We start from the raw sequence: 16098 nt of genomic DNA, 5'->3' as shown, positions 1-16098 counted from the left end.
TTGGCTGAAAAGTCGATTGGTCTTACTCAGTCGTGGAAGAGTGGGCAGGAGGAGCGGGAGGAAGGAAGGGCCTTTGGTGAAGCAGCGGAAAGGAGGAGCAGGAGGATGGGAAGGAGGAGGAGGAGGAGGGGTAGGCGGAGGAGGAGAGCGCGAAACTGGAGGATGACTAAGAGGAAAGAAGAGAAGAGAAGAAAGAGGAGGAAGGTAGAGTGGGTACCGCCTTAATAGCGAGATGGAAGAGGTCTTTGTTCATAAAAAAAAAAATGGGGGAGAAAAAAATGAAAACGAGAACGACTGCGAATTCTTTGAGTGGAACAAATTGGAGATGAATGATAACACGGACGGGAAGATGGATAATGGGCAGTCACGCGTGCCACATTCTACATTCTTCTCGTTAGCTCTAAAAGAAGTCGAACATTTGCTAGAAGTACGCCATCAAAGTATACCATAGTAAATACATATCTTAGGTCTGCAGTACAGGTATGCAAAACCCAACAGGTATCCACAGGTGTGCGTATCAAGGTAAGGGCAGGAAGTACGATAAATCATTCCAGCTCTCGAAAGGCAAAGGCAGAGATGAGCTCGCGGTGGAGAACAAGGAAGTGAGGTGGAGTGCAGGGAATGGAAGTGAGGGCGTGGATGCCTAATATTCCGCCCAGCGAATACATCAAAAAGAAAACAAGCAAGAGAACTGGCCAAAAACAAAGGCGACGTCGAATACACACGTCGAGAGCAAGGGAGTGAGAGGAAGTGCACGGGAGTGGACACTTAACTTTCTGCCCGGCGAGTGTGGAGAAAAAGAAAACAACAAGAGAACGGATGGGAAACAAAGGCACAGGCAAATACACACGTAGTGGAAGGCAAGGGAGTGAGAGGGAGTGGAAGGGAGTGAACGCTTAGCACGCCACGTCACGTTAGTAGAAGGAAAAGTAAATAAACAAGTTAGAAGGACGACATCTGGAGGGACTCAAGGGGTAAGAAAGAGAGAGAGAAAAAGTGTGGGTGTGACTTGAGTGAGTGGTGGATGTGGGTGAAGGTGTGTGGGTGGGTGTGAGTGAGTGTGTGTGGGTGGGTGTGGTAGATCGTCTTGAACTTAATTGAGCCTAAAGGACTTAAGGATGCTGGTGTTGAGATGAAAGAGTCCGCGTTAGATGTTCAGGGTGATGGAAATGAGTGACAGAAGGAGGAAGAGGAAGAGGAAGGGGAAGAGGAAAAGGAGGAGGAGGAGAAAAAAAGCAAAGTTGATTAAGACGTAGAGGGAGGAGATAAAAGGAATAATGTGATTGCTGAAGAGTAACAACTGAGAAGGAGGATGAGAGATTGTGAAGTAGGATACAGCACTGAGAGAAGGACAATAGAATACATCATAAAGGAGAAACTAAGCACCCTCAGACACTACTATAGACTTCATCAGTACACGTGAGGGATCATGATGAAACGAAAAATGAAAAAAACGTACAAATCGTCATTAGCACAAAACTTAAAGAACTAATCAAATCCGCCATTGCAAGATTATACTCCTCCTCCTCCTTTACTCTCTCCAGCCTTCCCTCTTCTATTCCCTTCCCTTTCTCTGCTTCTTACACGTTTCCACTCTCCTTCTCCGCCATTACCTTCCCATCATTTCCCTTTCCTTTCCTCCCTGCTCCTCTCTCCTTTCTTTTCAGTCCCTTGTATTTCATTGCTTTCCCTCTATTTCCCTGTACCTTCCTTCCGTTTCCTCTCCTTAACTATCACTTTTCTTTCTTGCTCTTCTCCTTTCGTTCCCTTCCCTCCCCTCCATTTTCATTCCTCATCACTTTCTTTCCCGTACTTATCCTCAACGTCCATTTCCTTTCACTCAATTCCCACCCCCCTCTTCTTGCCTGTCCCCTCTCTCTCCTTCCTCCTCCCTCCTTCGTTCCTTCCCTCCAGTCCTCTCTCCCCAGCCGGCTCACTGACATAAGGGGATGAAGAGCAGAACGATTCCATTCAGCATATCGTTAGAGGTAATCCCTGATGCCACTATAGTACCGGGAAACACATGATCCGGTTCCCCCATCCATCTGCTCCTCCTCTTCCCCCTCCACCTTCTACTCTCACCCAGTACCCCAACTTCCACCCACCTCTCTCTTCTCTTCCACACACTGCTCCCCTAACTCCACTACCACTAAAGAATCACCTCCACCCACTTCTCCACTATTACTATTTTGGGAGCAGCGAGTAGCGGGCTTTTTTTTTTTCATTATTGTTTTCTCTTTTCTTTTGCCCTTGAGCTGTCTCCTCTGCTGTAAAAAAAAAAAAAAATACTGTCCGCCTCCACCACCGCCGAAAGAACTCTCCCCACTACTTTGATCCATCTGTCTACTGCACTCCACTTCTACCTTTTGCTCCACCCAGTACCTTCATCTAGCTCTCCGTGCTTCCACCTACTAACTCCTATCTCCACTTTCTCACCCCCCCCCCACCCGTCCCTTATCCCACCTCTTCCCAAGGTTTCCACACACTACTCCTGAGCTTCACCATCTCACCACCATGCATCACCCTGTCACCACCCATCCATCAAATCCATCCACCTTTCATCACTACCTATCCGTTCACCACTCAACAGTTCATCACCCACTACCCATCACCAAACATCCTACCACTGCACCCACCACTCACCACTTAACCATCCATCACCCACCTTTCCATCCCCACTCCACTTTATCTCCTCAGCACCACTTACCTGTCCACCATCATCTTTTTCGCCCATTCCACTCCACCACATTCTCCACCGCTTCTAGCACCACCGCTAACCACCTCACCTCACCCCGACGCCTGCTCCCACATGCTAGAACGCTAAATATTAAATAAAAGAGAAACTGTTAAAGCCCGGCGTTGGAATTATTCAAGGGGCGAATATACATAACAAGTATTACCTCCTGTGCATACGCCGCTACAAAATCCTCTCGAGTGTGTTCCAATATGTTTCAGTTACGACCTCGGTGCTTTTTTTTTTCCTTTTTATCTTTTTTTTTTCGTGTCCGCTTTGTTCTGAAAAAAAAAAAAATTACGAACACGAAAATAATAGAGCGGAAAGTGGAGGGTGAGGAGGTGTATGAGGAAGCGTTTTGTGGGAATGTAGAGGTAGATATTTTATTTTTAGCTTTTTTTTCAGTTTGTTTTTTAAGGTAAGGGGAGTGCCGGCAGGGGGAGGAGGGTGGAGGGGGAGGATGGGTCAGGGGCGGGGGGAGGGAGTAAGTAAACTGGTGTTGGCTGGTGCCTCGGCGTCTCGTCAGTACTAACAACATTAAGGTCTCCCCCTCGCTTCCCATTTTCTCTCGTATTCTGAAAAAAGTGATGGACTTATTACAGCGTTGATGACCTTCCCTACGGCTGTGTGTCGAGGGGAGAGCGAGGGCGTGGAGGAGGAGGAGGGAGTATAAGAAAAGAAGAGGCATAAGAAAGGAGAGTTGATAGCCGAGAGGGATAGATGGCAAAAAAGCTGAATGGGGAGTAAAAAGACCAAAGGAGTTAAGTAAATAAAAGTGAAAAAGGAAAAGGGAGGGGGAAGCAGCAGGCCGGGGAATGTGGAGAAGAAAAACGAGGGAAAATGAAGTGTAAAGGAGGAGGAGAGCGGGGAAGGGAGGAAGCAGAAGAGTGAGGAAGAGGGGAAACGGAGAATAAACAAGGGTAGAGGGAAAAACAGGCGTGTGCAGGGGATGGCAACGAGGAAGAAGAAGAAAACAATCATCAGACAGATCCTCTTATGCGGCTGCTATTGAATTGATTACGTTTTCGGTGCTTAGTCGATCGTGTGTGTGTGTGTGTGTGTGTGTGTGTGTGTGGAGCCCCTCATAACTCAACGACGTAAATGTTTCTGGTTGAACGGAAGAATCAGTTGAAAAATATACAGACGAGTAATGAGAGGGTAAGGCTCACGCAACACAAATTGAGGCCTTGGAGGTACGTACGAAGTTAGTTATGTTGTTATGTGTTGGTGTGGTGTGTTGTAGCGCTGTGTTGCCTGATGGGATGTTGCATCGTGTTGGTGTGGTGTGTGTTAGTGTTAGTGTGGCGCTGTGTGTTTCTGTGTATTGCGTCATGAAGTGTCTTGAAGGTTGTGTTGTATGAGAAGTGTGTTGCCAGACGGGATATTGCGAAGGTCTGTGTTGTATAATTCTGTTAGTGTTGTTGAGTTGTCAGTGTTTCTTGAAAGGACTCCTCGTGTGTTGCTTCAAAAGGTGCAATGTTTGTTGTGTTGCCTAAGAGGGTGTTGCGTTGCGTTAGTGTGCTATATAATGCCGTTACTGTTACCCCGGCTGCATCTTAAGGGCTGCTCGTGTGTTGCCTCCCGAGCTGTGTTGTTATTAGTTGTGTTGCCTAAGAGGGTGTTGCGTTGCGTTAGTGTGCTATATAATGCCGTTAGAGTTACCATGGCTCTGCTTCTTAAGGGCTGACTGTGTGGTGTCTCCCGCGCAGTGCTGTTGTTGGTTGTGTTGCAGTTCCCACGACGCAACACTTCTCCTCATGACGGTCTTGTGATGGCGTCTGAGCGGCTGCATAATGTATAAACTTTTTACCGTCGGATTATGCAACGCGTTAATTCATTCTCTCGTTGTGTTTTGTTATGTACATCCAAATGCTTCCGGGTGCGCCTCCTCCTCCTCCTCCTGTTATTCTCTCACTTTTTAATCCCTTGTAGTTTTCTTTTCTTGTTTTCTTTCTTCCCCTCGCCCTGTTTTCCTCCTGCCGTTTCCCCTCTCGCTTCCCTCCTCTTATTCCTCTTTTTTTTTGTGTGTGTAATTATATCCCTCCTTCAAGTCCTTGTCCCTGTCTTCGGTTTCCTCATTTTTTCCTCCTCCTCCTCCTTCTCCTTCTTCTCCTCTTCTGTGTCCTTGTCCTCCACGTTTTCCTCCACCTCCTCCCGGTATTCCTCCACATTGAAACTAAACTTAAAGACATTACATCCATCTTCTAAAAACTTCCATCATCGTCTGCGTGCTCCATTTTATTCCTCCACCTCCTCTCTCCGTTTTTTTCTTCCTTCTGTGACTCCTCTTCCACTACATCTCTTTCCTCCTTTTCCTCCACTCCTCTCTATCGTTCTTTTCCTCCGTGCCCTCTTCCACTGCATCTCCCTTCTCCTTTTCCTCCACCTCCTCTCCATGCTTCTCTTCCTCTGCGTCCTCTTTCTCTACTTTCTCTACTACTCTTCCGCATTAAGCATAAACTAAACGACAACATTACTCGGCTACTCTTTTATAATAACTCTTAAGAAGACGTTATTTTTACCTTGCCTCCCTGCGATTGGTGGTGGTCGGAGGCTTTACGAGGTCGTTCCCTGCGTCGCGTCGAATGGGAGGAGGACCCTAAACCCCGATGATAAGATGCTCCACGGCGGGAAGTTTATGTGCTCGGAGGAGGGCGTAAAGTTGAACAGATACGCCTTTATGGACGCTAAACACTGCATTACGACGGCGACGATTATGAAAACGATCGGTGGCGGCGGGGAAGGTCTTTGGGGAAGTTTGTGAAGTTGTGTTGCTTTTATATTTTGAAGTTTTGTAATGGAGAGTGTGTGTGAGAGAGAGAGAGAGAGAGAGAGAGAGAGAGAGAGAGAGAGAGAGTGAGAGTGAGAGAGAGATGGTATGGGAAGAAAAGAAATGCCCAATCGATATCCATAAAAAAACAAGGGTGCTTTTTTGTTCCTATTCTTTCTCGTCCTCCCTTCTTATTTACACGCACGCACGCACGCACACACACACACACACACACACACACACACACACACACACACACACACGCACGCACCCACCCCCACCCACCCACACACACACACACACACACACACCTGTAGAGGGCTGACAGTTATCTCGTCATGCCTCACGCTGGTGCTGCAATGCCTCTGTAATGTCCCGATGCTTGTTGTTGGTGCAGTTGTTGTTGTCGTGGGTGGTGGTAGTGGTGGTGGTGGAGGTGGAGGTACAGGAGGTGACTATGAGTGTGGGTTGGAGTGGTTATTGTAATGGTTTGGCGGTGTTGGTGAGGGATTGTTGCACTGGAGGACTGTGGCGATGAGAATGGACTGTCTTTATTGTTATTTGCGTTGTTGTGGGTTGTTGATGGTGGTCGTGACGTTGGTGGTGGCAGTGAGGCGGTGACGGATGAGTTGGCAATATGGGTGACAGTCTCTTTAGAGTGCCGTAGGTGATATTTCTAATGTTTTTAGGTGACAATTGTATGTGTCTATCCGATGATTAAGGCTTGAAAGGGGGAAAATAAGTGACGTTATCTTTGCTTTACATTTTAAATCCTTTAGTTCATGAAAGGCGACTAGTGATGAATGGGATTATAAGAGTAAATATCTGCACTGACGCCATTGACTCGTTATAGCCTCCTCACCTCTTTCCTCCTCTTCAAAACTTCTCTTCATAGGCCAGATCAATCACTCACTTTTTTTTTTTTGCTGTCAGGTTTAGTATTTGCATTATTTTAAACAATCACCTCGTGCAAAGAAATCAACCTCATTTCTTCGGTATTTTCCTTGTCGTGACTGTGACAGAAATAGATTCACTGACTTCTGTTAATCCTGATGATCCTTATTAAAACTGCTTTGGAGGATTAGGAGGAAGACGACAAGGAGGAGGAGAAGGAGAGGGACGACGAGGAGGACGACGAAGAAGAGGAGGACGAGGAGAAGCATAAGGAAGACAAGGAAGGTGAAGAGGAGGGCTGAGGACTGGAAAGAAGGGGGACCGGTGATGAGTCGGAGTGAGCACAGTTATTAAGGAAAATCGGAGAGGGGAAGGAAGGGGAGTGAAAGAAAGAATAATCGAGGCAGGTAACCTTCCCATCCAGACAGGTGTTATAGCTAGGGGCCGAGGGAAAAAATATTAGAACGATGTGTTGATTTATCAGGTATTAACGCTTAAACCTGGGAAATGATGGAATAGATTTGTGTGCTGTAGGTTAGACATTTGTTGTGGAAAATAATTTTGTTAGAGGTGGAAAGCAAAGAAACAATAATTTTATTTCAAGCCTAACCAATTTTATTGCCCGGGTCTGTGAAAAAAAATAATGGAGGAAAAACTAGCGGAGAAAATTGAATTATTGGAGAGAGAGAGAGAGAGAGAGAGAGAGAGAGAGAGAGAGAGATCGTGTGCGTGCTTGCTTTGAATATGACAAGAGATGACTTCTTGTCTCCATCTTTTATTTTGTCAACGACAGAGACGCCTATGAAACCACCACCACCACTACCACCACCACCACTACCACCATCACCACTACCACCATCACCACTACCACCATCACCACTACCACCATCACCACTACCACCATCACTACCACCACCACCATCACCTCCAACAACAATAACTTTCACAACAGCGCTCATAGATTCACCTTCACCTGATGGCAAAAACAGTGACTGCAGGTGAACCCATATTTCAAAGGTGATACATGGACGCCCCATCAAACAATCTGCCCTCCATCAACACACACACACACACACACACACACACACGCACACACGCACGCACGCACGCACACACACACACACACACACACACACACACACACACACACACACACACACACACACACACACACACACACACACACACACACACACACACACACACACGCACGTGCAGTTTTAATTTACAAGAAAATATACTGTGACTTCATCAGCATTAGTGTTTGCGGTGCTCTAACAGGCAATTAGTGGAAGCTTTGGTGTGTGTGTGTGTGTGTGTGTGTGTGTCTGTGTGTCCCTTATTCTTCCTTTCAATTGCATCACACTTCCTTTGTCTCTTTGTTTGTTTGTTTCTTTATTTGTGTGTGTCTGTTTCTTTTATTCTGTCCGACACACACACACACACACACACACACACACACACACACACACACACACACACACACACACACACACACACACACACACGCAAGCACTCACACACACACCCGCCACATCCCTCAGCATCCATCACCACTTGCTGGTAAACAAACCCATTGGTGTCTCCACAAACAAGGATCGGAGGGGGTCATGATATTTTTAAGGATCAGGCTCTTGCGCGAGGGCGGCGGCAAAGTTACATGAAACATTTCACTCACACACGCATCCATCATCGGTGTATCGAGGCGTGCGTGTGTGTGTTTGCGTGCGTCTGTATTTACGGGGTTGGATCGGCTCACGTATTGTTTGTTCCCTTCGCCCACCGACCTCCAGCGCCTGTTTAATTGTCCATCACAGTATCGTGATAACTGTGCCCGGCGGTGTGGGAAATCCATGAAGGCGAAGCTTGGACGGGCGCAATCGGCGGTGTAAATTTAATTGTATTGTGCTAATCTAATGGCAAGAGCTTTATTTAGAGAACACAAATGAAACAAAACAGCACAGATTGGCCGGGTCCGCGCGACTGTGGGCGAGGCGTCGGTCGTTTTGCGCGCAGGAGGCCGGAAAATGCTTCAGTCCAATAATCCCCGCTATTGACATTAAAACGTAATCAGATTTGTGGGTTACACATACATTATTCCTTTGATAGTTACTCTCCGGCCAGCGATCACAGCTACCGGCATTATCTCTCTCTCTCTCTCTCTCTCTATTCCTCACTTCTCTCTCTCCTCGCCTCCCTACTCTTTCCCGTCCTCTACCTTGCTTTTTCCTCTCCTATCCTCTTCTCGTCTCCCTTTTCGTTCCCCTTCTCTACCTTCCTTTACCCTCTTCCTTCCTCTTCTTCTCCTCTCCCTTTTCGTTCCCCTCTTCTACCTTCCTTTACCCTTTTCCTCCCGCTAGTCTCCCAGCCTTGTGTTGTCCCCTCTCCCCTTGTAACAACCTCTTTCATCCCCTTCCTCTCCCGACCGCGGCTTTCTCCCTCTCCGTCCCTTCCTTCCTCCGTCATGGCGGTCTTGTTGTTTTCCACTAAAGGGGAACAGACTTACACATAAGCCCTTTGCGGCATCTCAGAATTTCCAGGCGATTAGCAGAATCGAATCGGAGTCGTCCTCACCCTTCTTTCCCCTCAATGAGAAAAGGCAGCTTCGAGAGAGGCTTGCTGTGTGTCTTCATAGAAGTCAGACTCTCTGCATGTATTAAGTTACCTTGAGTGCTGTGCCGTACGTGCATGGGAAATCCTGCAAAGGGGAGAGTTAGAGTTTCCTCCTTCCCTCCCTCCCTCCATTAGTTCCTCCTGCTGGTGCGGAGGTGGATATTATTTTTTTCTTTTTCATTTCCTTTACCCGCGTGTCCATTATTGGTCTACAGAATCGGGTCATTTTCTCTTCGCTGCATGTCTTCTTTGCAATATATGATGCTGCCAGCTGGGTCTGAAGTATCATTTTAATCATTGACCGCGACTTTCACTATTTCGATACTACGTCCTTTTGTTCCGTGCAGTATTTCCTCCTGCCTACGACTTGAACTCTTTCTTTCAAGAGGAGATTATTAAGACCTAAAATTAACCTCTCGTTTGCCCTCTCGCTCTTTTTCTTTTGTCGGAGCAGCGTCTGGCGGACTCTTTCTTTGTTGCAGTTTTAATGTTTTTCACTTGAGCTGCCTCCCTTGCTGTAGAAAACGTACTCAGCATAGTTTAAGGGGGAGAAAATACTTTTGAGAAATTATATAGTTTTCTTACCCCTACGTATCATATTTGTTTCGAAGGGAAGGATACATGTGTCTTGGCCTTGGGAATGTCAGTGCAAGCTCACTCCGGGGGACGAGGGCCGTGAGGCGGAGTGACAGGTGGGGAGCGTTGCGTAAGGGAGGATGGGCGGGCTAGGCGTGGACGGGCAGGCAGCGAGGCGGCGAGGAGACAAGTGGTGTCAGAGTCGGGCTTGAAAGCAGAGTTGCTCGGAAAACTCTAAACTTGTCTTGAGGGGCGAGTGACTTGAAGGAAAGCGAGGAGAAGGAGGAGGAAGAGGAGGAGGAGTTTGGAGAAGGGATGGGGATGATGGGCAGAGGAGTGCCCTTGAACAGAATTTAAATATGACTGTCGTTTATGCTTTGCTGTTATTGTTGCTTTTACTACTGTTTATGCGACCACTACTTTCATTTGCATCCATCATCTAGAGATGATATTTGTATTCTGTCGTAATACTGCCTGGAATGCCTTAACTAGAGAGCTTTGCGAAGAAAGATGTGGACGAGTCTAGCGGATATGAATTTCCTTGAAATGCTTGCGTGCGTGTGTGTGTGTGTGTGTGTGTGTGTGTGTGCGTGTGCGTGTGCGTGTATGTGTATGCTTAACTTACATAATTTAGAAACACCTAGACTGCCGGGTGCCTTCTTTTTAAATGAGTTTTGATTAATAATGGCGATTCATATAAGAAAAAATACTGAAAAGATATAAGGATAATAATTATGAGTAGATAAATTCAGGTTCATGAGAGAAACGGGTAAAAACTGCCTTCTGGTTAGATTAGTGGATGAGTGAAACAAATTAAGAAAATGATTATGAACTTATGGATAGGGGAAGGATTGGTAATGGGACTGGTGGATAGGGGAAGGGTTGGTAATGGGACTGGTGGATAGGGAAAGGATTGGTAATGGGACTGGTGGATAGGGGAAGGGTTGGTAATGGGACTGGTGGATAGGGGAAGGATTGGTAATGGGACTGGTGGATAGGGGAAGGGTTGGTAATGGGACTGGTTAATAGGTGAAGGATTGGTAATGGGACTGGTGGATAGGGGATGGATTGGTAATGGGACTGGTGGATAGGGGAAGGGTTGGTAATGGAACTGGTGGATAGGGGAAGGATTGGTAATGGGACTGGTGGATAGAGGAAGGTTTGGTAATGGGACTGGTGGATAGGGGAATGATTGGTAATGAGACTGGTGGATAGGGGAAGGGTTGGTAATGGGACTGGTGGATAGGGGAAGGGTTGGTAATATTACTGGTGGATAGGGGAAGGGTTGGTAATGGGACTGGTATATAGAGGAAGGGTTGGTAATGGGACTGGTGGATAGGGGAAGGGTTGGTAATGGGACTGGTGGATAGGGGAAGGGTTGGTAATGGGACTGGTGGATAGGGGAAGATTTGGTAAAGGGACTGGTGGATAGGGGAAGGATTGGTAATGGGACTGGTAAATAGGGGAGGGGTTGGTAATGGGACTGGTGAATAGGGGAAGGATTGATAACGGGACTGGTGGATAGGGGAAGGGTTGGTAATGGGACTGGTGGATAGGTGAAGGGTTGGTTATGGGACTGGTGGATAGGGGAAGGGTTGGTAATGGGACTGGTGGATAGCGGAAGGGTTGGAAACGGTTTTGATGGATAGGGGAAGGATTAGTATTGGGACTGGTGGAAAGGGGAAGGATTGGTAATAGGACTGGTTGATAGGGGAAGGGTTGGTAATGAGACTGGTGGATAGGGGAAGGGTTGGTAATGGGACTGGTGGATAGGGGAAGGGTTGGTAATTGGACTGGTGGATAGGGGAAGGGTTGGTAATGGGACTGGTGGATAGGGGAAGGGTTGGTAATGGGACTGGTGGATAGAGGGAGGGTTGGTAATGGGACTGGTGGATAGGGGGAGGGTTGGTAATGGGACTGGTGGATAGGGGAAAGATTGGTAATGGGACTGGTGGATAGGGGAAGGGTTGGTAATGGGACTGGTGGATAGGGGAAGGGTTGGTAATGGGACTGGTGGATAGGGGAAGGGTTGGTAATGGGACTGGTGGATAGGGGAAGGATTAGTAATGGGACTGGTGGATAGGGGAAGGGTTGGTAATGGGACTGGTGGAGAGTGGAAGGGCTGATAATGGGACTGGTGGATAGGGAAGAGATTGTTAATGGGATTGGTGGATAGGGGAAGGGTTGGTAATGGTACTGGTGGATAGGGGAAGGATTGTTAATGGGACTGGTGGATAGGGGAAGGGTTGGTAATGGGACTGGTGGATAGGGGAAGGATTGGTAGTGGGACTGGTGGATAGGGGAAGGATTGGTAATGGGACTGGTGGATAGGGGAAGGGTTGGTAATGGGACTGATGGATAGGGGAAGGATTGGTAGTGGGACTGGTGGATAGGGAAAGGATTGGTAGTGGGACTGGTGGATAGGGGAAGGGTTGGTAATTAGACTGGTGGATAGGGGAAGGGTTGGTGATGGGACTGGTGGATAGGGGAAAGATTGGTAATGGGACTGGTGGATAGGGAAGGTTTGGTAATGGGACTGGTGGATAGGGGAAGGCTTGGTAATGGGCCTGGTGGATAGGGGAAGGGTTGGTACTGGGACTGGTGGATAGGGGAAGGATTGGTAGAGGGACTGGTGGATAGGGGAAGGGATTGTAATGGGACTGGTGGCTAGGGGCAGGATTTGGAATGGGACTGGTGGATAGGAGAAGGTTGGTGTATCCACCAGTCCCACCAGTCCCTATCCACCAGCCATACTAAGCCTTCCTCCCACCATCCCATTACCAACCTCCTTCTCTCCACCAATTCCCTTACCGACCCTCTATCGTTCACCAGTCCACCCTTCCAACCCCCCCTTCCAGTCTCATTACCAACGATTGAAATTTTTAGATAAAGGTTAATAGATGAATGCCAAGAGGAGTTAGTAAATAATTCATTCTCTGGAGCTGCTATGTGTGGGCCGTCTAACCTTGTAGTCACCTTGTATGCTTGTGTCCTTGTGATACTGAGACCGGTGACGCTCTCCTGCAAGGTCTCCTGACCCTTGGCTCTCTCGTGGCCGGTAATGACAAGGAAATGTGATTAATTGTGCGCGAAATGCTTAAACAATGCGTTAATTCCCCCATCAGGCGGCGTGTGAGCTGAGAGAGAGAGAGAGAGAGAGAGAGAGAGAGGTAAAACAGAAGTATTACAAGGGGTAAGGATAATGACGGAAGAGGAGAGCTGCAGGGGACGAGGGTAGGAATGAAAATTGAATAAATAAAGGGGAAGAGGGTGTTGGGAGAGGGCGACAAGGGAGTGAGAGGTAGAAAACGGAGTAAGGTAAAACTTTGCGTCTGCCATCAGTCAAACATATGGGAAACTGCTCTATGCTAGAAAGGAAGGGAGAAATGTAACTCGCAAAATTCCTTCCCTTTTCCCTGTTGTGTGTCGGGTGGACTGAGCGGCGAGCAAAACGAGTGAGCGAGTGAGAAAAGAGTAGAGCACCTCGTCAGGCCCCCGGTGACTGGATGGCTCTCCGTCCTGCCGTTCATAAATGGATAAATGATTGCTCAAAGGATTCTCGATTACCTCCAACCCCTCCTGCACCTCGCGAGTCCTATTTACCGCATCTAATATTAATCTCACCTTAATGGATGCCTTTTCTTGTGAGGTCTTGAAGTCTTACTATTTGCCCCTCGCTCCTCCCCACAAAGAAAGTATCCTAAATATTTGAATGAAAAGGAAAATAGTTTACTCCTGAAAGGGTGAAAGGAGAGGAGATACGAAGCAGAGAGGGTGAGAGAGAGTCTGCCGCAGTGCCGCTCCTGCCTCCACTCACTTTTGAGGTCAACAGGCAGGAAGATAAACTGCGGGAGACTGTGCTTTAAGTTTATGGGAAAGAATCGTAATGAAAAGCAAATGATACTATTTGTTCCCGCGCTCTCATTATTTTTTGGCGCCACGGGAGGGAGAGATCTGCCGTGCATGCCGAATGACGAATCTGAAAGCGGGGGACTGAAAAGGAAGATTACTGTGTTTTCCATTCCCGTGTTATTACGTTGCGTAGGGTGATGGAAATGGCGTGGGCAGGTGTTGCGAGGTTGTGCGAGGGGAAAATAGAATGGCCTGGGAGTTGGGAATTGTGAGGAAAGCAGGAAGAGGGGAAATAGGACGGAGTGCTGAACAGGGATGGGGTCTGAAACGACGTAGGAAGAGACGAAATGGGAAACGGGCAGGGCAGATGATGGAATAATGGAAAGTAATAGATGTGGCGCTGTATTGGGAGGACGAGGATGCTGTATCATGTAAAGAATAGGGAAAATGGGAAGGAGTGAGGGATAGGGATGGGGTCTGGAATGACGTAGGAAGAGACGAAATGGGAAACGGTCAGGGCAGATGATGGAATAATGGAAAGTAATAGATGTGGCGCTGTATTTGGAGGACGAGGATGCTGTATCATGTAAAGAAGAGGGGAAATAGGACGGAGTGAGGGACAGGGATGGGGTTTGGAATGACGTAGAATGAGAAGAAATGGGAAACGGCAGGTGATGGGCTAGTGGAAAGCAATAGATCAGGATATGTGACGTTGTATTCGGAGGACAAGGATGCTGTACAATGTGACGGTTCATCTCACGGGGGTATCTTTTCCACTGTTGTCAAGTGTTATGATGTTGGAGGCGGCGAAATAGTATGAGAGGAATAAATGAAAGTGTTGTTAAAGCTATATAAGGACCGGGAGGGAGGGAGGTAGGGAGGGAAAGTTGAGAAATAGTTTAGTCGCTTGTAATAGTTTTGGAAGAGGCGCCTTTTTACTATCACAGAATCACCTCTCCAATGTTTTCAAAGTACCCTAAAGTGGAGGGTTCGGGAAATAGGAGCTACGGGGATGGCATTAAGGGCAGCATAGAAGGGACAGAGTGGAAATTGTTTAGTCAATGTCAGAGGAAAGGTTTTAGAGGAGCCTTTTCTCTCCCTCAAAACGAGCACTCCATTTCCATTTTCCTCATACTGTAAAATTTAGGGTAAAAGAGGAAGGCGAAAGACTTAAGAGCATGCACACTAGGTGACTGTGGCCGCAACTCTGTCATGCGTTTCCTTTTATATATTTACTTTTTCGACAGATTTTATCAATTGCCTTACCTGGGGACAATAGACAGGAGGAATATATGATTTTGCCGCATTTTCCTCTTCTCTAGTCGCCTGTCTGCCTTTCCTTCCATCCTCCAGCTGAAGAGAGTAGAGTAGAGTAGTGCAGAGAAGAGTATCAAGACACCTCTCCACCATACATTGACTCTCCTCGGCCTTTCGTTCTTTTTTCTTTTGTCGAAGCAGCTTCTAGTGGTTTTTAATGTTGTTGTTTTTGTTGTTTTTTGTCCTTGAGTTGCCTCCCTTACCGTTAAAAAAGCCAATGGACACGGGGTTAGTTACCGTCTACATATAGGATTTGAACTCAAAGTGGATTTATAAGCTCGGATCAACGGCATGGTTTATTTTCCTGCTGCAGCCCAACCTCAGAGCATTCGGAGTCTTGCATAAGGTATTCGCGTTGTAAGCGGTCATAAATATCGTCGATGGAAGTGGCCCTTGCATAAAGTTGCCCTCTTTTCGTTGTCTTAGTTTAGTGCCTTGTATGTGCAAAGGGAAGATTGGGTTTTGGTCTGCGTCTCATCAATTTGTGATTAATTAACTGCGATAATGCGTGAGAAAAAATGAAGGAAGAGGAGGAGGAGCAGAAACAGAAGCAGCAGCAGAAGCAGAAGGAGAAGGAGAAGAAGGAGATGGAGATGGAGGAGGAGAAGAAGAATGAGAAGAATAATGAGGAGAAGAATGAAGAGAAGAATGAGAACATGAGGAGAAAAATAAGGTGAAGAATGAGATCTATGAGAAGGATGTGAAAAAGGAGAAAATGAAGAAGGAGAAGAAGAAGGATGTGATTCTGGTGATAGGAAACGAAAAAAGAAAAAAAAAACCGCAAGAGAATTTGAAGAAAGAAGACAGAAAAGAAACAGGGAACGAAAAGTGGGACGCTAACGACGACGACGATCCACATTGGAAGAAAAAAAGAAAAGACAAAAAAAAAAGGAAAGAAAAGGATCACGTAAACGAGAGTGAAGGTGGGCGTGAACTTCTTAAGACCTGCGCCTTGATGGGATCACCTTCTGTCGCCCTAAAGTGCCGTCAATTGTTAGGTGCAAATTATCCCCAACGAGGCAGTTTGACGCAGCGGGGGAAATTACGCAGCTGAGGGGAAAATGGAGCATAATTACCGGATATATAATCGTGTCTAAATTGTTCTTCCTCATGGGACGCAAGGGGGCCATGCGGGCAGTCGTCAAGTCTTCTTCGAGGTAATGACTTGGGCTAATAGGGAGCCGCTGCCCTCAGACTCATTACGTCCGCAGTCCGGTGTGAGGGGAAGGGTGCAAAAGAAGTAGAGAAGGTGGCGCAAACGAGGGTGTCTTCAAACGGCAAAACATTTAGGGACATATTCCTAAACATTTCGTCTCTCAGGTACACAAAATTGGCAAGATTT

This window comes from Eriocheir sinensis, chromosome 1, assembly GCF_024679095.1.
Source record: "Eriocheir sinensis breed Jianghai 21 chromosome 1, ASM2467909v1, whole genome shotgun sequence".
Taxonomy (NCBI): domain Eukaryota; kingdom Metazoa; phylum Arthropoda; class Malacostraca; order Decapoda; family Varunidae; genus Eriocheir; species Eriocheir sinensis.
Note: the sequence above shows the minus strand (reverse complement) of the source record.